At 32.8% G+C, this 21,628-nt stretch overlaps 1 protein-coding gene across 1 annotated transcript in view; it reads right to left on the minus strand.

Moving 5' to 3' along the window:
* kek2 (kekkon 2) overlaps nt 1-21,628 on the minus strand; it is a 610,704-nt gene that overhangs the window by 271,058 nt on the left and 318,018 nt on the right. Inside the window, exon 2 of the mRNA XM_067052680.1 lies at nt 655-706. The gene's annotated coding sequence lies outside the window, so the exon portion shown is untranslated. The remainder of the gene's footprint in view (nt 1-654; nt 707-21,628) is intronic.

A 21,628-nucleotide genomic window follows, 5' to 3' on the forward strand; every position in this document is an offset into this window, starting at 1 on the left:
TTTGAAAGGTGCTGACCGAATACCTGAGTTTTTTCATCGTCCGATTTAGTCCATGTTTGTGATTCAGTATGAAGAGGGTGATTAAAATTTTTGAAGTTAAGGAGCTTCTTAGTGGCCGTCCATAAGGATTTGTCAGTAGTCATGAGGTTTTGAGTTAAGTTCGTTAAATTTCAATAGTATTAAAATTTATGTTGTTTTTTTCACATTCAGAATTTATAAAAACGTTTTATTGAATTTTTTTTTGTTTATTAACAACAAAAGTTTATTTTCGTCTGAAGGCTTAGAATAATTTAATTATGACATAGTATTTTTTTCTTTTTTCTATCTATTAATTCATTTGGTCGAATTTTCTTTTAGTCATAGGCTCTAATGCCCATGAAATATCCACGAATTTTAATTAAAATGGACTTATACCAGAATAAATAAAGAATTTATTACTATTAAATACTAAATTACATTAAAGGTTACTAATTAAGAACGGAGCGTATGTAAAAACAATATTTCAAAAGAGAAAGATCAAGGGAGAAGAAGAAATATTTGGAGAATAGAAAATGAATTAATATTTATTATGACATTCACTCTGACCTACCCCCACTCCTTAACAATAAATATAAATAAAAGTATTTCTTATCACATAATTATAGATAATCTTACCTTTTTATCAATATATCAGTGATGTACTTGTCATTGTACAAATCGATTCAACCTGAAAAAACACAAGAGAGTATATTATTCAATTATTCAGTATTTACGTTGAATTAGGTAATTTGTTTTATTAATTGAATTTGTGAGAACAACAATACTTAATTTATATTCTAAATTTACTCTCGTAGGGGTCGAGTAACAAGGTGCAATGAGGAAAATTAACCTATACCTAATTACAACACTGACCAGTAGCCTATGCATAATTTAATCCAGGGCAGAGTTTAATTTCGTAGAAATAAGCGGGAGCGAATAAAACCGTAGGGTATATGAGCTAATTAACACGTTTCTAGGGTAATATTTAAGTACCAATTATATGTCAATTAAATAATAAATATAAATTAATAAACATATTAATTAATTAATTGTAAAATATTGTTATACGACAGAAAATTTTGTCATAGTTAAGATAAATATAAATACCATAAATTGAGACATTATTTATGGCATCATTCCCTTCTGACATTTTTGACAGACTGAAATTTTTTTTCTATATCTAGAAAACGATGAAACATTAATTTTCGCTATTAAAATATTATTTTTAAATTTTAATTTTTTGAGATCGTACCATGAATCTTAACATGTTGTCTCATGGATAGAGTATAGATGATTTAAGCCACTGTCCAAAACCAAATTGCGTACGCCTGCGTAAGAATTGCCCATTGCTTTAAATACCTTATCCAATGGTGAGAATCATAAAATTGTTTTTTATTTCACAAATGGACGGGTTATGAAACTTGCATAAACATGAATGATATATTAGACAGGTTGTCTCAGCACTCTCTGGGCTTATTTCACAATAATTATTCCTTCTATAAAAACAAACATATTTCAGTTTATATAATCATGGGTCTACAATATTAAAAAAAAGTTTTTAAAAATAATCGTATAAGCTATCTAAGGTTGATATATTTATTAACAAGGCTTTTCCTAAAAAAAAAAAAAAATCCTTAAACTTCATATAAATTTAATTTATTAACTGTATAACGTTTCAGACCTCAAATTTTCTTTTTTCAGGCGTAGTCTTTATAATTGTTGATAATTTTTCCATGAATTTCTTTAAAATTAAAAAATAACAGTATCATCTTTTAGTTCAGGGGCTTGTATTTATCAACGTACTTATTTCCGAAAAAGATACAGAAAAATATAATATAGAATTTTTGATACAGAAAAATATATAAAGAGTAGCTGACAGTTTTACGAATAATATATGCTTGTATTCAATATTTTTGTTATCAATATTGTTATATTATGTATTCAGTTTGGAGAAAAAAAAATGTAGTTGAACTGAACAGATTTAAACGAAGTTGATGGTTTATGGTAGAGTGAATAGAGTTCCAGGGGAAAGCAGCACGAGTAAAGAAGGATTAGTCAAACGCAGTTAAATATGAAAAAAGGAAATATTTAATCATCAGAAGGAATAAGAGGGATATTTTGTGCAGTTATTGATCAGTTTAAGTTTCTAAATTTAAACAAATTTTAATTTAATTGTCTTACTAGTTTTCGCTGATTAATAATTAGAACCTCCTGGTGTCAAAATTAATATCATTAATTATTAATCATTAAACGACCTTTTTCTTCTCCAATCTGAACCAATATTATAATAGTTTAGGTAATATAAATATTGAACATTGGCAATTATTGTTTGTAAATATTGTAACTACCTTCTTCTTTTGTTTTTAATGCATTTTTTTTCTTCTGTACCAAGAATTATTGATATACAATTATAAAATAAGGTGCGGCCACACTGTTTTTGGCCAATATATTGTGCAACTTTATAGTTGTTCTGAAGGAAGTCAGTTCCAAAATATTAAACTATTTTTCATTTCATTTCAACATTCTAATAGTACACATATTATTGTTATTAATTATTTTGTTTTCATAGACCTTTGCAGTTTTTTAAAGTAATGCAAATCTTAATATATTCAAAGTCAGTGTCATTCCTTATAATTGATCGATGCTTATAACTATTATTATTTTATTTTCTTAATAGATTTGATATTTGTTGTACCGATGGATTTCTACTAACTAGCTAAATTCCAATCTGAATATTTCAGCTATTGATAACGAATTGGGGAATTCATGAATATTTCATCCAAACATCTCTACTTTGATACCACAAAATGTCAGTTGCGGTGAAATGTTTGAATTGCATTATTCCTAATGTGCATGCACCGCACTCAAGATCGAAGCTGGCCACGTCACTATCCCATATGCAAATGAGTGATGCCTGTCTAAATATATTAACCACATAAAGTTACCAAATGTATATGGCTATGGAGCTCCGGTTTTGCCCTTCTCATTATTGCGGTAGCTTGTAGATTCCGATTTCAATTATTACCGTCAACAGTTAAACATAATACTGTAAATGATACTGAACTGAATAATGGCATTTAATATTGTTCATGTGACTGGCAAAGTAAATACGATCAATTACACATATTGAGGAGAGATAAACATACAGAAATGAAAAAAAAAATACAAAACAGTTTCATGAACTCATGTTAAGTATGAAAATATCATCTTTTTTTGATAATGCTAATAAATACGAGGATAGACTTATTTGCCATATTGTTCTAATGAAAAAAATATTTACTAAATCATTATTCATGTATATATCTGCTCTGTTACATATTTATTATTGTATTTTTTGACATTTTTTTGTTGGTAATTGCTAATTGTGTTTAGAAGACTTAAGTAGTTTACTTTACCATATGCGAAAATGAACTCTAAATATTAATTTTAAAGAAATAAATATTCATTGAATTTGTTACATTCTTAATTCACGTATGTAAGAGGACATATGTAAATTTAAAAAAATAACATATTTAACATTTTTTTTTTATTTTAAGGCCTTTTTGTATTCTTATCATTTTAGAAAACTTCTCATAACTAATTTATTAGGTACGGAAGCTATCTGACTCAAAATAACCTAAAAGTTTCATAACATTATAATATTGGTCTATTAACTTGCATCAAGAAACAAACTTGGTTCCGCGGCGGACCATCTTTAATCGAGTTTCTGTTTGGAAATAATCGATAGAACCATATATATGATTTTGATGACACAGAGATCGAGTGGATTGGTTCCTAGTTGGTCTCTTAAGGATATTATGATTTGATTCTCTGTCTCTTTGATTGGCTCTTTCAATTCGAATACGAATTGTCCGAAATAACCTAAAAGTTTTTAATAATCGGACAAAATTAGCGACGATACAGTAAATGTTTTCTTTAATTAGATTTCGGAAGTAAAATCGCACGTAAAGTTGACATACTTATCTTAACACAAAATTCTAAATATTTAAGTAAAACATCTTGAAAAAATAAAAGAAATTGAAAAATACAATAAATCCTCTCCTAAACACTACGTTCATTAAAGAACAAAATACGTTTTGCTAGGTAATATTGATCATTTATTACTTATTTTTATTCTGTAACCACTGAATGTTTTGGAAAATTAAGCAGAATTTTTGGATAGAAATATTAAAGAAATCCACCAAAGAAAATTTCTATATAATCATTAATTATCTACATTCCATGTTTAATTATTTGAAGATAAGGAATGACATCGATGGGACGAATCTTTAGTGAATTATATATCGAATTAAGGTATATTCAGAAAGAAGTTATTCGCATGGATAAGTGAAAGCGGTCAATGGAATCTGATGTAATTATTGTTAGGCACATATCACACTAATCCATAGCATTCCTTTAAATTCAGATCAAATCGGACAATTCGTATTCGAATTGAAAGAGCCAATCAAAGAGACAGAGAATCAAATCATAATATCCTTAAGAGACCAACTAAGAACCAATCCACTCGATCTCTGTGTCATCAAAATCAAATATATGGTTCTATCGATTATTTCCAAACAGAAACTCGATTATAGATGGTCCGCCGCGGAACCAAGTTTGTTTCTTGATGCAAGTTAATAGACCAATATTATTATGTTATGAAACTTTTAGGTTATTTTGAGTCAGATAGCTTCCGTACCTAATAAATTAGTTATGAGAAGTTTTCTAAAATGATAAGAATACAAAAAGGCATTAAAATAAAAAAAAATGTTAAATATGTTATTTTTTTAAATTTACATATGTCCTCTTACATACGTGAATTAAGAATGTAACAAATTCAATGAATATTTATTTCTTTAAAATTAATATTTAGAGTTCATTTTCGCATATGGTAAAGTAAACTACTTAAGACTTCTAAACACAATTAGCAAATACCAAAAAAAAAAAAAAAAATGTCAAAAAATACAATAATAAATATGTAACAGAACAGATATATACATGAATAAGGATTTAGTAAATATTTTTTTCATTAGAACAATATGGCAAATAAGTCTATCCTCGTATTTATTAGCATTATCAAAAAAATATGATATTTTCATACTTAACATGAGTTCATGAAACTGTTTTGTATTTTTTTTTTCATTTCTGTATGTTTATCTCTCCTCAATATGTTCAATTGATCGTATTTACTTTGCCAGTCACATGAATAATATTAAATGTCAATATCAACATTTCAGTTCAGTATCATTTACAGTATTATGTTTAACTGTTGATGGTATTAATTGAAATCGGAATCCACAAGCTACCGCAATAATGATAAGAGCATAACCGGAGTCCATAGCCATATACATTTGGTAACGTTATATGGTTAATATACTTAGACAGGCATCACTCATTTGCATATGGGATAGTGACGTGGTCCAGCTTCGAACTTGAGTGCGGTGCATGCACATTAGGAATAATGCAATTCAAACATTTCACCGCAGCTGACATTTTGTGGTATCAAAGTAGAGATGTTTGGATGAAATATTCATGAATATCCTCAATTCATTATCAATAGTTGAAATGTTCAGATTGGGATTAAGCTAGTTAGTATAAATCCATCACTACAACAAATATCAAATCTATTAAGAAAATAAAATAGAGTTATAAGAATAAAACAATAAAAATTAATGTATCACCATCATACTTTTTAAATTTACTGTAATATGCCTACGCATTATAAGAACTAAAAACAATTGCCTAACTAGTTATGCAGTGAATTTTGCAACCCAAATACAGCTGGATAGTACGACTTTTTGTGAATAATTATTTTTTTGCTATTTCTCTTCCCTTAATTTACAAATTCCAGCTGCTTCTTGGGAGCGTTCCTATCTGAATACTTGACTGGTTTTGATTGGATACTATGCCTGAATTCCAGTACCTGCTCATACCAGAGGAATAGTCTTTAGATATCTACGATATAATTGACAATTTTCAACTTCCTCTTACTAGGATATAACGCAGCTTAATTTTGTAGCTTGAAAATTTTAATTACCTTTGAAATTCTTCGGGCATAATTGAAACATCATGAAAGTAATTAATAAATGCAGAGTGATGATGAAATCGTCATCAAAAGTTAATTATGAAGACCTGGAAAAACACTATTAGATCCTTATTTAAGCACGCGAATCAGTGTATTATAAATATTTTTTTAAATACACTCAGAGGAAGCATTGCCCTCGTGAATCCATAAAAAATTCCTTTGTACACATCTTACAACTTATTCGCCAAATTAATCACTGTATTTTAAGAACGGCAATGCCTATGAAGTTGAAATAAATAATAATGGTTCCTCCTAAGCTGTAGTGCAAATAAGGCTGGGATTCAATAAATTTGGACTTTAAATTGTAAACAAAAAATATTTCTAAAACAAAAAATATTTTCAAATACCTAATTTAAAATCTCCGAAAGCACTATGAACAATCTTAAATAAGATTAAGAGAAAAATTATCCACAAAATACAACTAACATCATCTGAATCACACATATTTAATATACACTTAATCGATGAGTTTATTTTATATACTCTATATATGTTCTCATAGAAACCCATTTTATCTATATCGTAAATACATAAAATTCAATAATATAGATCAATTTTTCTAACTACCTCAAATAGCATAGTTTAGTTAAATAACACATGTCATAAATCAATGTGGCCTAATGCCATATTTAAAAAAAAATACATTTAGTGCTACGCTCTACATACTTCCTCATTATCCCTTCTTATCTCTCCGACAGATTATTTCAAATAAATCACAACAGCGCTTGTTTATACCTATTCCGTCTGTCTGCTGGTTTACCTCACGGTAGTATCCTCGCTTCTATCCTTTATACAGTTTTCACAGCTAACATCCCAACCCATCCTAACACTATCCTCACCATGTATGCCGATGACACATGTTATCATATTGTCAGTGAACAATGATCCTAACATTGTATCCCAAACCCTCCAATCCCACATCACCACCCTTGAAGAATGGTGCCAAAACTTGAGGATTAAAATTAATTCCAATAAATCCCACCAAATCACATTTATCCTTCGTCGTAAATACATGACTTCTTGCCCTACAGTATCCTTTAATAATACCCCTCTTATTACTGTCGAACAGATCCGTTACTTAGGCCTACATCTGGACAAACGGCTGACATGGAATCCTCATACATGACTAAAAAGACAAGAAACTGCTCGCCGATTCCGACTATTATAGCATTTACTAAACAAACAGTCTAAATTGTCAATCCATTACAAAAGACTGATCTACATGACTATTATAAGGCCTATCTGGACATAAAGAGTTGAGCTTTGGGGCTCCTCCTCCTTTTCCTCCCGAATCCAACCCTTACAGTCCAAAATCCTTCATAAAATCCTTAATGCTCCTTACTGTGTCACAAATCAAGTCATCCATTACGACTTCAATGTTCCATATGTTGCCAATTTGCACCGAACCAGATACCATTCCTTCCATGATAAACTTCTCAACCACCCAAATCCACTTGTTTCTAACCTGGCTTCTCCTTCATTACCTAATAATCCTCCTAGGCGTCTGAAAAAAAGATGGCCTAGAGATCTTCTTCTCTAGAAATGTTATTGGAGTTCTATCAGTGGGTCGATTCTCCACACGTTTGTATCATGTCACTATGTCACCTACAGCAAATTTACTTGTTGTATATATTTGTATACAGTTGTAAATAACAATAAATAAATTATTAAATAAATAAAACATTTAGTCCAATACTGTACAGCCTTTATTATTATTATTATTCTTGTTAAAAATATTTTCACCTTTCAAAATTAAAAATTATACATAAACTAAAACAACCACTTTGGATTAAATGGATCTTCGAAAAACTAAAATTAAAACATGCTTAGTCCATTATTATGCTGAGAATGGGACTGGTCCTGAATGCACCGGTAGCAAGCCGGATACCCGTATGATAATATAATAGTGTGATAATAGTATTTAAAAATAAATAAATAAAAATCATCAGTTTTTATTGTTTATTAATTCTTTTTCGGTTTTCCTTACGAAATGGGTTATGTCCAACCCTTTTATTTTTTAAAATTAGATATTGGGATTAGCATAACCATATTAGGCATATATATGGCTGATATGGTTAAAAAACCTACTGACCCAATAAAATTTCTTAGAAAAAATCACTTGAATTAATCATATTTTTCAGTTTCTTAAAAAATTGTCAAATTTGAGTTCATGCCTTTTCGCATCTTCGTGCCTTATATAACCACGGCAAATTTGGGCTTGAGCTCAGCCAGAATCTCTGCACATATTCCCTTAGGAAGACCTGAAATTCAGATCAAACGTCGGCAAGAATAAATATTTTTTGTTTATTTGTTTTTTTGCTAACTGCACGTCCTTCTCCACTTATTAATCTAATGTCTAGATATTTAAGTATAAACACCTCATTTACAATTTTTTATTTACAACTGTAAATCTGCGAGTTGGCATGAGGGAGGCAGCACCCAGTGGGGCATCCTCCTGACGGACGTTAAGTAAATTATTTGATTACGCCAGGAGTTCCTTATCCAACTCCTCTTCAGCCTTCTCTGAGTTACTTCAGGAATGTCATGTGTTGCCATCTGTCGTATAAATTTATTGAAATGTCCAAATAGCGTGTTGTGAAACCGTTTGTAACTCGTATGAATGTGGTCCGTTACAGTCGGAATGCGTAGGTCGGTGTGAATAGTCTTGTTCGAAACGTAGAGTGGTGAGTTTTTTTACCAGTCTTAAACATTGTTAAAAGTTCGTATTCTCTGAATCTGTGTCTTTTTAGCAGGTCTATAAATTTGGCTGGCGTAAGTCTATATGGGTTTTAGTAAGTAATTGTATAAGTTTCTGTCTGAGCTATAATTAGAACGTCTGTGTAGTATTGGATATGATCGTTTCAATCTGAAATTTAGAGTTTTACGTTCTGTCTTGATGAGTGGGCCCCATGTCAACCTTTTGTCATAGGTAAGTTACAGTGTTTGTTTTTGGTACAGGGTGATTGTCAATGTAAACTAAAGGAAAGGTGGAGTACAGTGCTAGATTTTCAAAAAATTAAAACCACACAAAACTAATTGTTGGGTCAAGTTTATCTTGACTTTTGAACGTTATTGTATACAAATTTATTCAAATTTTTTTTTTATTTTATTTATTTGTTGATATTTACAACTGTATAAAAAAATACAACCAGTAAATTTGATCATAATGACATATGATATGATACAGGATGTAGAGAAACTACCCAGTAGTAGAACTCTAAAACAGTTTACAATATAAGGTCACGAGGCCATCTTCTTTTCAGGCGCCTTGGAGGATTGCCAGGAATGGAAGAGGAAGCAAGGTTAGAAACGAGTGGGTTTGGGTGGTTAGGGAGTTTATTATGGAAGGAATAATATCGGGTTCGGGCTAGATCGGTTACATAAGGAACATTTAGGTCTTTATGGATGGTTTTATTAGTAACAAAATAAGGAGCATTGAGGATTTTAGATTGTAAAGATTGGATACGAGAGGAATTCGAAGGTTTAGTGGAGCCCCAAAGCTCAACTCCGTATATCCAGATGGGCCTTATTATTGTCATGTAGATCAGTCTTTTGTAATGAGTTGGAAGATTAGACCGTTTGTCTAGTAAGTGCTGTAGTAGTCGGAATCTGCGTGCAGTTTCCTGTCTTTTCAGTCTTGTGTGAGGATTCCAGGTTAGTCGTTTATTTAAATATAGAAATATAAATTTAGGTTTTACATTTATTTGTTTTAAGTACTGTACATCCTGTATGTATTGTTTATATAAATAAATATTATTCTATTATCCTAAGTAAATGGTGCAGTGAGGTAGAAAGTTTTTTATGATTTATACGGGTCACGGTTCAGCAAGCTGATAGAAAAAAAAATAAAGGTGCCTTGAACAGTATATCAGGCGCTTAGTTCATAACACCCCCATCCCTAGCCCGGCGTTATAAAGAAGACTGCACCGAAGTTACACTATAGGACCATGTGCCATTTTTATCGTAAATCACAACAGGAAATACGGCCATCGTATTTCTTACTTAGTAACACCCGCTCTGAGATTTTTTTTTTCATAGCGGGCTACGGGTATATTTCTCTTACCGTCCGGCAGGGAGCCCTGGTCGATGGGGAAGTATCACTAATCAAATAAGTTCCAATTTATTGACACTGATGGGCCAATGCCTCCGGCCGAAATTTTCCCCCAGATACCCGTTTAAATTTATAATTGCATTCCTTACCATGAAGTCCCTTTGATTGGAATAACTTCGTCGCAAATATCCGAGGTAAGTCGGATTCACTCTTTTATAATCGGTATAGAGAAGTTGAAAATTACCAAGTAATTTAATTAAATAGAGGGAATTAGATAAATTCAATATATAATATGTACAATGCCATATTTGATGACTTATAGTATAAATAAAATATTTAAATCAAGTAATTAAAAATAAACATAGCCATATGTATGTTCGAGATTTACGCTCCAGTCACACTATTTTTTTTAAAGAAAATTAAAAACCAAGGTTGTCCCAGTGCTCCCATGGAATTTATTTGGTACAAGGCGAAAATGTTGCATACCATTACACAGTAGTATTTTTGTTCAATTCTGGAAATACCAGCTTCCAAAATGAGCCTTGATTACACACATCTGTCAGATTCAATCGCAAATACCGGAGAATCATCCGAAATAGAATTTTAAATGCAAAGGTGACCTTATTCTATGATCCAAAATAATACAAGCCCGATGCTCACTGACGTGTGTTGTAGCACTATAAAATAGAAGGCAGACATCTTTGCCTTGTTTGCCAATGTTACCTGTATTTGGGGTTGCGAAAGCATTGCATTTCTTTCGTTATTATTTTTGCTCCATCTCCAAGTTGTCACGTTCGAAAGTTTTTAAATATTTAAAAACAAATTGATATATAAATAAACAAAATATGAAGGTGGTTGGACTTCTTGATTCCCTACCGCAGATACTCAGATACGCAATAGCGAAAAAAACCGGAAAAGATAATAATAATAAAGCTCTCTGGGAATCGTGCCTGCTCGTGGTACGGCTGGATTACCCTATACCAATAAAGGCTAGGTATCGGGGAACTAAAACGAAACCCTCTGGACCTGAGTCATATCTTGTCGGGGCAACCTGACTGAAAAACTTCTATATTATCATGAGAGACTTCACACGGAAAATATCCTGAATGACAAGTCAGGAGATTGGTTTCCAGGGTGCTCGACGGTGAGAAGCGAAGAGGTCACATCTGAGTTCTAAAAACTGAATATATCGGTTTTGGCATTGAAGGAGACTAGATTCACAGATACAGAAGTAATGGATTATGGGGGCACAGAATTTTTAAAGGAAACTGAAGAGGTGCTTGCAAAAGTCGTTCGAAAAAACGGTTGATGACTACAGATCGAAAAAACGGTTAAAACAATGTATGGGGAAGCCAGGATCACAAACAGCTTCAAGTATTTAGGGGGAATTTTTCGTAGTAATGGGTCCGAGAGAAAGGGTATGGAGGAGAGGTTGGTCAAGATGGAAGGACTCAGCTTTGCCACCAGTAGCTTATGCTGTAAAAAGGGTCTGTCCATAAGAGAATCGATACGACACTATAACACGGTTGTCAAACCGGTTATTCTGTATGGAGTGGAGATCGCTTCGCTTTCTAGCTTAAGGAAACTTTTGGGAATAGCGAGGAAGATCTTGAAGAGCCATGTAAAGTTAAGAGAGATATAGGATGAGATTTGCCAGAGAACTATATAGAGAAATAGATGAGCTGGAAATGTACATAAGGCGGAGGCTAGGATGAACCCGAGCAGAATTAATCGATCTTTGGGGAAATGTGAGGATATATTAAGCCAGTCTCGTAGGAGAGAGGTGCGTGAGGAGGAAGTTGAGTATGGCAGCAGCCAAGACTCAGGCCATACTCATAAGAGGCTACACGGACAAGGCTCATCCTATCACCCTGGATATCCAAGGAGAGAGGGTTAGACCGGGTGAGGAGGTGACATATCTTGGTTTGAAGATAAGAAGAAGATTCGATGCCACTTCTCACCTAGTGTATCTAAAGGACAGAGTGACACTGTCACTCAATGGATTAAGTAGGATAGGGGGTGCATTTTGGGGCCTCAGATACCCTGCAACGATGACCAAAGTTTTTCCTAACCAAATTAAGGTAGAAACACATATATAAAGGTGTGATCTTGGGTATTCTGAGGTACGCATCCCCTGCCTGGAGCCGAAACCTCACGCAGACACAGAAGAGAAGACTGGCCACCATACAGAGATTGGCTCTGCTGAGGGTCACGAAGACCTCCAGAACGGTGTCACATGAGGCGGTGCAGGTGCTGGCCGCAGCGATGCCCCTGGACCTCATCCTCAGGGAGGATATCCTTAAATGTGAAGTAAAGAGGCAGGGACTAGAAGCGCTACCGGATGAGCTCCAACAGAGTATCGGCGAAAATCCAAACTTGTGGAAGAAAATACTGCGGGAGGACTCAATAAAGAAGTGGAATAGACGGTGGGTAGCAAACCAGAAGGGCGCTACTTTGAAAAAATTCTTCCCTACCGTGCCTTCCAGACTGAAGGCTAAATGGGTCATCCCAGACTATTGGGTTCCTCAGATCCTAACAGGACACGGGGGGTTTCGGGGAAAGCTGCAGAGCTCTGGAAAGAACATCGACCCCCGGTGCACCACGTGCAGAACACGTAATAGTGGATTGCTCCGCCATGGAAGGGCACCGAGCCAGACTATTGATAAAGACCGGGATTTTCGCCCTCGCCGAGTCGGACTTTCCATGGTTGATGGAAGAAGAGAATTATCCCTTCTTCAGGGAGTTCATTTACGGATGGAAGGAGGTGGTGGGCCTAACACATTTCACAATGGGAAGGGATCAAAAAAAAATTAAGCAGATGAAGAAAGAACCGGGGAAATTAGGAATCTCAAGTCAATTCTTCCTCAATAGAGATGAATATAGGGAAAAATTAAGGAAGATAGAGGTCCTTGTGGGTGCCAAAAAGCTGAGAAGGGGGGATAGTATGGAGCGAGGAAGAAAGTAGTCTGAAAGAATAAAGTAGAAAGTTCAGTCTGAAAGAATGAAGAAGAGGTGGTAAGAAAGGAAAGGAGGGGAATGTGTGGGGAAATCTGAGTTTAAATGATATTCGCGTGGTCTATAAGGCCGTTTCGTCTCTAAAAAAATAATAATTAGAAAATAGCAGCAATTTCCTATGTCAATTCTAGCATGAAAATGTTTTATATTGTACTAGGAGAGAATGAGTACAGGAGCTTACACAATCGGATCGGCACTGTTCAATTCAAACAATCTACTGGATTGTTAAGCTCCTACTCTGTTATTACAATATAAAAATTTCTTTCTAGAATTGACCAGCCTTTCCCCCTCCCCCCACCACTTCTATTTGCTCTCGCTTCAGAACGTAAATAAACAATGCAGGTTTTTCCTAACCAAATTAAGGTAGAAACACGCACTAAAGTAGTTAACAATTGTGAAGAAATATTTTAATGTTTAGATTTTACACTAAAAACAAGCTCCCCCTATTTGAAAATAGTTATTTAAAGATATGTAGACAATATGAGTAATAATCATAAGATCTATACAGTTCAAATCTGTAAATTTCTTGAAATATTTTTTACTTGTATGTTATGTATTGTAGTTTAACTGTATAGATATTACCATTATTGCTAAGATTACATGCATATCTTAAAATAACCATTTTTGATGATGTCACACTGTTCAACTGGAACAGTGATATGTTTCTAGACTCAAGTAGTCAAAACGCTACTTTATAAAAATAAAAAAAAGCCTATCTCTGAATCAACCTACATTTATTTTTTTTTTATTTAAGAGAGGTTTGAATATATATTGTTTCAACTTTAAGACTTCTCAATATTATTATGTTTTAAACGCCAGTAAAAATGTTACCTCCTTAACTGCATTTGTTAACGTCAACTGATACTGTAATTTACACAAAAGCCGAGGGTGTCCCTATACCATCAATCATCATAACCACTCATCATCCCTTGTTCAGATGGAGAAGTTCTGCTCTCCCTATTACGGTCTGTCTTGTCGAACAATGCCATGGAGCTGTAATTGGTGGAACTGTATCATTGTCCATTCTGAACGGTATCGTTGAATTCTAAATGATCTAATGATTCTGTCACACGTGTATAAATCTCATCAAACTTTAAAAGACATTGCCTTGTTGATGATTCATATCCAATTTTACCTAGGATTAATACAAATATCCATTATTTTGAAAACGGATTATCGTTATAAGGTGCGAGGTTCAAGATGCTAATTTCATCTATTTCTGATTTTTTTTCAGCATAAATTACAGTAGCGCTCAAGAACATAACAAATTCTTTTTTCCTTCTATAATAAACACGGAGTCATATGACATACATAATTAAACAACGGATGAGTTTAAGTAAACAGTTAGCAGATAAACTTTGTGAATGAACAATGCATACTCACGATTAAATAGAATTAAACAACTTTCACCATAGAAAACATAAACAATTATAAGGTCCTTGGAGTCAGTTGCACGATGTCTGTTCACTGAGCCACTCCGCTCAAAATATATATATATATAAATTTAAAAGGCATTGCCTATTACACTATGTGATAAACAAAACCTTAAGTTTTTCAAAAAAAAAGTATTAAATATACTATTCGGAGCGAAAAAAGATAAATTAACGGAAGAATTTAGAAGGTTGCATTAAGGTTTACATTACTGAATTCCGGCCTATAAGATGGGCGTGAAAGGTTGTAGGGCTTAGTAACAATCCGATGCCTAAAATGTTAATAAACACTGAACAGACGGGTAAATGTCCGAGGGGTAGACCTAAACATAGATGGGAGGATTTCATTAGAGTTGATTTTATGGAGTCGGGTTTAGAGAAGGTAGGTGGGTATTACGGGAAGGATGTATTTATACAGTGATTGCTATTATCGGCATCAAACCTTCGGGTTCGTTAGGCCTTCACTATCATTATCATATATAATTTAATTAGATATATACCTTCATAAAAAAGATTTGAAATTTTTATTTTTCAATTTTGAATCAGAAGTTATTTTATAATGTTTCAGGACTTTACATTTATTTATATTATTGACATTGTATATGATCATAAGTGAATTTTTTTTTTTTTAAATATGAATTTATTTAACTTTTTTTAATTTTTAATATAGCAAATAATTTATTTTACGAGTTTTATATTTATTTATTTTGATATTTTAGTTTCTAGTTTCATTTAATTTTACATGCATTTTATTCTGCAGAGACCTTGACTCTAAATATTTTTTTTTTCATCATCCCATATAAATACTTGAATATGTACACACAAAATGAAACTATATGTGTATAAAATAAAAGTACGACTTTATAAAATTCAGAGGAAGAGTGTTGGATAGGACGGCCGGTCTATTTGTTAGATAGAGGTAAGCTTAAATAATTATGGCCGTTAGAGTAATTAATGAACCTAGCAGTCCTTTCAATGCCCAACAATCCTTTCTTCTTCAGCCCTCTCCAATTCTTTTATTTATTTTTTCTCATTAGTTTCAGTATTTTATATTGGAAAGATAATTAAATAAATTTATTATTATTAATTAAGACCTCATTAAATCTACATTGTAAAAAATAAAACTATACAAGAATAAATTTAAAAAGGTTTTAATGTTTCCAACTCAGTTTGAAAAAAAAAAAAAAAAAAGATGAATAAAACAATATATTATATTACTGAACATCATTTTTTAAAAGTAATATATGAGTTTTAAATGTAATTTTAATCAATGTATTATATATAATAAGCTCTAATAAAATATTATGACAAAAGGTTAAGAGTACTGAAAAGGTTTAAAAATGGCCAAAGGTACAAAGGTTAAGAGGCTGAACATTTTAAAACGTCAAGTATATTTACCAAAATTGTTTGGTATATATAATACCGAAATATATAATAATTTGAATTGTTTGCTTTTCTTCTCTTCTTCTTTAGCTTTTCTCTTTAGTGCCTCGCAGCGTAACGGAGCATTCAGACAGGAATTCCATTCTTCCCTATTTCTCCCTACAGAGTAACTCAATGTAGTCGAGATTTGACATCCCATGGCCGGCCCCTAGGTCTTCTGCCATCTGAGACATATTTCTTTGTCTTTAGAAGATCTCTATGATCGTCCATCCTGATAACATGGCCGAACCACTTTAGTTTATGAGCTCTTTCAGTGAGGCTATCTGCAACTCCTGACGAATCCTTTCATTGCATACTCGGTCCCTCCTTGTTTTTCAAATCGCCCTTCGAAAAAATTTCATTTCGGTAACGGTGATTCTGCTCTCCTGTCGGTCTGTTATTATCCAACTCTTCGCTCTATATGCAAGTAAGGGTAGATATACTATCTTCAAGGTGTAGTTTGACATCTTTGCCTACTTCTCTCTTTCCCGCCACACTGTTACATATCTTGTAGGAAACTGTATTTGCCTTGCTAATCCTGTTAGATGTTTCTGCGCCTACTTCCCCAGATCGGTTTATCACTGTACTCAGGTCTGTGAAGTCTGTCACCACTTCTTATTCTTCACCATTACAGTATACGTTGATATCTTCCTTTTTTCTTGTTTCTTCCTACTTGTAGGATTTTCCTTTTTTGGTATTTATAAGCATTCCTTTTCGTTGAAGCTCTTCATACCATTCCATCACTGTCAGTATCACTGTATCACTGTGAGGCTGTATCACTGCAGTATTAAGGTTCCTTAAAACTTTTTTGAAGTAGAATTAATAAAAAAATATATCAAAACGGGCGCCATATATTTTAAGGTTAATAACCAATAGTTACTAACGTATTGCAAATAGCTTATCTAAGTAAATAAGTAAAATTTAAAGGATTAAATTTCAGAAATGTTGGTAAATAACAAATGTGCGTATGAAGGTATATATCATCTCAAAATTTGATAAGAAACGTAATGTTACTGAAATATGGTGTTCAGTGACAAAAATGCAGTGTATTTTACCTAAAATTATAGAACATAAACAGGAAATTTCCTCGAATAGTAGTAGTTCATAAAAAAAATCACAAAAACATTCACTAGTTTTTATTCATTGCTAAATATCTTCAAGTGTAGTTAGCGCACGTTATGTATAAAATCCTTTCTTAAATTAGTGTAAATTTGCTAAGACTTGTGCCCTAATATTACTCGTTTTCCATCGTTTCCGATATTCCAAATTACAAAGAACAAGTATGATGAAAATTGCTATTCCTAGAAAAATATTGTTGTTTAAAAAACGTTATCTGGAAACAGTTTTACAAACACGAATATTTATTTCTTCAGTTTAGCAAATATATTTCGGCAAATATCATAAGTATTACTATTCATGAGAAAATAATAAAAAAAAACCTTATTGAACTCCCGTTCAAATTTTCCTATAATTTTATTTTCAGAAGTAAAAAAATCTATCTGTTGTGTTACCAATTTTGTATTTCCTCACTGCTCGGAAAAGCCAAGATTAATGGACAAAAATAAATAAAATAACCGTTTTAACAAATTCAAGATTTCAAATTCGTTCAATATTTGTTTCTTATTTAATACTTACCAATACTTTTAGAGCATTCTCTAAGATTATTTAATCTTATTCAAAAAAGCCTCAGTTCAGTTATTTGTTGCAAAGTAGAAATAAGACCGTGTCCTCCGAAATTATTGTAATTTTAAAACTTACTGGAAAAAAAAATTCACAGCCACTGAAGAAACTCGTAAAATTTTTCAATATGAAGGGGAAGGTGTCCTTGACCAGCGTTGGATTGAAGAATTAGCAATGCAGATACAACGTTGGAAAGGAAGGTGGGCTTCGGGCGACCATTAATGGATATTGATGAAGTTCTGCAGGAAACCATTGAGTCAAATAGTCCACAAATACTTACAATCTTGCCAGAGAGTGTGGTGTGTCAAAAGATACTGTTATTCGCCATCTACTTTCCATGTAGAAGGTGATGAAAGAGCAGCATACCGATCACGAACATACTCCTCAGTTGAATGGAATATGGTCCGGGTGCGGTCAAAAAAACTCAAATAGTATAATTATTTACTATTTGAGTTTTTTTGACCGCACCCGGACCATATTCCATTCATCTATACACACGGTCAATCAACAATCTTCCAGTACTCCTCAGTAATTATCTATCACTTCCCGTCGGACCACAGAAAAGTTTTAAGACTTCACGGATTCGAACTCCTCCCTCATCCACTATATAGTCCAAACCTCGCACTATCGGATTACTACTTGTTTCGATCCATGCCCCATTTTCTTGAAGGAAAAAAAAATTGATAATTTCAGGAAGTTCAAATTGCGGTCCAAGAGTTCTTTGACAGCCATCCCAAACAATGGTATCAGTGTGGGACTGAGAAATTGGTTAGCAGATAGCTAATGACGGTAGATAACAATAGACTATACTTTGATTATTAATTGTATTTTATATCGAAGAAATAATAATACAAATATTTGATTGAAAAACGGTCATTTTTTTATACACCCTATTATTATTTAAAGAACGGGGAACAAGTATGAAACTGTTATTTCTAGGAAATTAATTGCTATATAATAATTTATGGTGTATTTAATGATGTTCAAATTGAGCTTAAATTAGTTTGCTAATTGTCCATTCACTAGTATAAACCGTAAAAACAATATCCCGCCGTGAAAATTTGATAGGTTAAAAAGTTAGTAATACTCTTAAAAGATAGACTACATAGCTCAGTAAATTATTATTATTATTGGCGCGACACACCATAGAGGTCCAAGGCCTCGCGCGATGTACGTAGGAAATACATCACGCATCTCATGACGAGGTTTTCATTGGGTGGGTTGATCACTCACTCCCACGCCTATTTTTGTGAGTGAGTATTGCATATTTATATGCTTGAAAAAATCCCGGGTAGGGCCGGGGACTCGATCTCGTAACCTTCGTGTTGGTAGACAGGCCCGTTACCACGCTGCTACCGTGACCCCCACATAGCTTAGTAAAGCGAAATCGAAATTCCTGAAATCGTGGAAGTTAAAATATTTACTTTCCTCCCAGTCAATCAGTTGGCTAATCATGTTAAAGATGATTCGAGGAAATGATTGGAGGTTGATTTATTTTTAACGCTGGTTTAGCACATAATTATACTGCAAACAGGAGGTACACCATCAGTATTTGGAAAGGGAGTGACTCCTAACTACAAATTTCCAGGTGTTTGGTTTGTAGTGGCCGGTAGGGCCTTTCATCTCCTAATGAAATTATATAAAGGGCCAGTTTTACTGACCAAGGGAACATTAGCCCTAATTCATGGCCCAGGGATTCCAATTTACACTTCGCCCCTTTATCCGTTCCAGCATTAATATTCGCGCTATATTTAGCGAGCTTCGGCCCGATAGCCGAATAGCTTTGTATTGGATTACATTATTCCTCTGTTAAAGACAGCTGTGTCTACTCGTATATCTTTTAACTAAAACATAATACGGGAGGTATAACATGTTTGCTAATGAGCATGTATAATGCGAGGATAAGCTCATTATCTATTCACAACTTTCTGAAAATTATCAGGAATTAGTAATTAAAATCACGCCCGTGTTCAATAATGCAGTGAAGTAAACACCTTTATACGATTTTTTATGTTAAATATTATATTCAATAGCGATTAAATCATATAAAACTCAATCCCTACAGAAATAATTTTATTTTATTTTTTAAAATTTAATCTCCTTGTTTTGTGAATACATTTTTATGTTATCATTCGGTATTTTTTATATAGAGGATATATATTTATTTTAATGATATCATATGTATGTATTTATTTTTTTTTTATTTTATATTGTTCTATGAAGTGCGGCTGCATGCTAAGGCCAGGTGTTACTTCAGTTTTGATTGGCTGGTTGGATTTTGTTTGTGGACTGTATTGAAATTAGTTGTAATAAAATAAGGCATAAGATGACAGAAAGAGAATTTATTTATAGAGATTGGTTGAACAAGAGAGAATATATATGCTAACTACTAAATCTATTGTAATTACAGGTATAAGTGTTGCTGAAACAAAACATTTACGGTTGAGATTAATGAATTTTGATTGGAGGGCTATGAAAATTGCAGATTGACAATGATGCAAATCAGATAAAAGGAATGTGACTTACTCATTTATGCTTCATTTTCTTGTCCTCCATGTCCCTTCATCCACTCTCTCCTTGAATACCAGAGGGCTTTTCAGAGGTTTAGACGGTATATATGGTATTAAGGAGGCAAAAGAGTGTTGAAGTTTCGACCCATACTACAGGGCAGCATCTGGATCAAAACACTTTTTGGCCCCCATAGAATAAGAAACACTTATTTTCTTAATGAGTTAAGAATTTTAATATTAAGAATTTTAATATGTTAAAATAAAGAGTATTTTGAAAAAGATAAGGTATTTCTTTATTTTAATTTGATTTAAAAAAAGCTGTCCCCTACCAATTTGTCGTTTTTACTTTTTTTTAAATTGATATTTAGCTTCGGTTCGTATACTAAATTGGTTTTATGAGGTATACAGATTTTTTTTTTTAAATGATGAAATATGAAGAAAAATTATTGTAATATATCTGTGAATTTCACTTTGGTAGGTTTCCTTCGATCTCTATTGACGTAAATTGGTGTTTATTTTTCACCTTCAAACAAAAGTTGTTTTACAACATTGGCACCTCTTACTTGTTAGATACGGATTCTAATTATCATATTTTTGCATATTAAGAAGATTTTTTAGATGTATGACGCCTTAATTTAAACGTCCCGTAATTTAAGTTACACCAAACAGGCCATTATCAATTATACATATAGTGAAAGCTTTATTTATTGACATTGCTGGAAGTTTGATTTTTTTTTTCATAAAAACAACAGTTTTGTTAAATAATCTTACTAACGAATAATAAAAACATAAACATGAACCTAATATTTTGTTATAGACTACCAATGTAAAGGATAGCACCAGTTCAAGTCCTTGCGATCAATTCTTTTGGCTTTAGTTATGAAATTTTCTAAAAATAACCTTCATATTTTTCTTGTCCTGTGAATTCCATCTCACTATTACACATATTACGGTTCGTTTAGTAATTAAATCCTGAACGTTCAGGTAGCGGGTCAGTTCGTGTTGCATTGTCCTTTGATCTCTTAGGAATTCCTTAATGAAAGTAATCTGTTTCTATGTTTCTGCAACTATCTATTCTACATTACAAACATATTCTATATCAATTATATATATGTTGTGACAAGTGCTTGAATGTGACGGTCATTCAATACCAAAGAACAGGATGGTTATACAGTATAATAAAAACAAAAATAATTTCAACTATATTAAATTGTTATGGTTCTTTAGTATAAAAGACTAATGGGACTGCTAGTACGGTGGCCGGCGGGGGAAGGGGATTTACTTTTATGACGTGGCGGTCACTCGTAATGAAAATTTTACCCCTCCCAATGTGGTTAGAATAAGTTGGTTACTTCAAGATAACTCCTCCCTTTCCCTTGTGTGCCAGAAACGACAAGGTAGTAGGTAATTATATGAAACCAAGTCGGATTAACAAGGT

This window comes from Halyomorpha halys, unplaced genomic scaffold (genome assembly GCF_000696795.3).
Source record: "Halyomorpha halys isolate HHAL.00 unplaced genomic scaffold, Hhal_1.1 Scaffold222.1, whole genome shotgun sequence".
Lineage (NCBI taxonomy): Eukaryota > Metazoa > Arthropoda > Insecta > Hemiptera > Pentatomidae > Halyomorpha > Halyomorpha halys.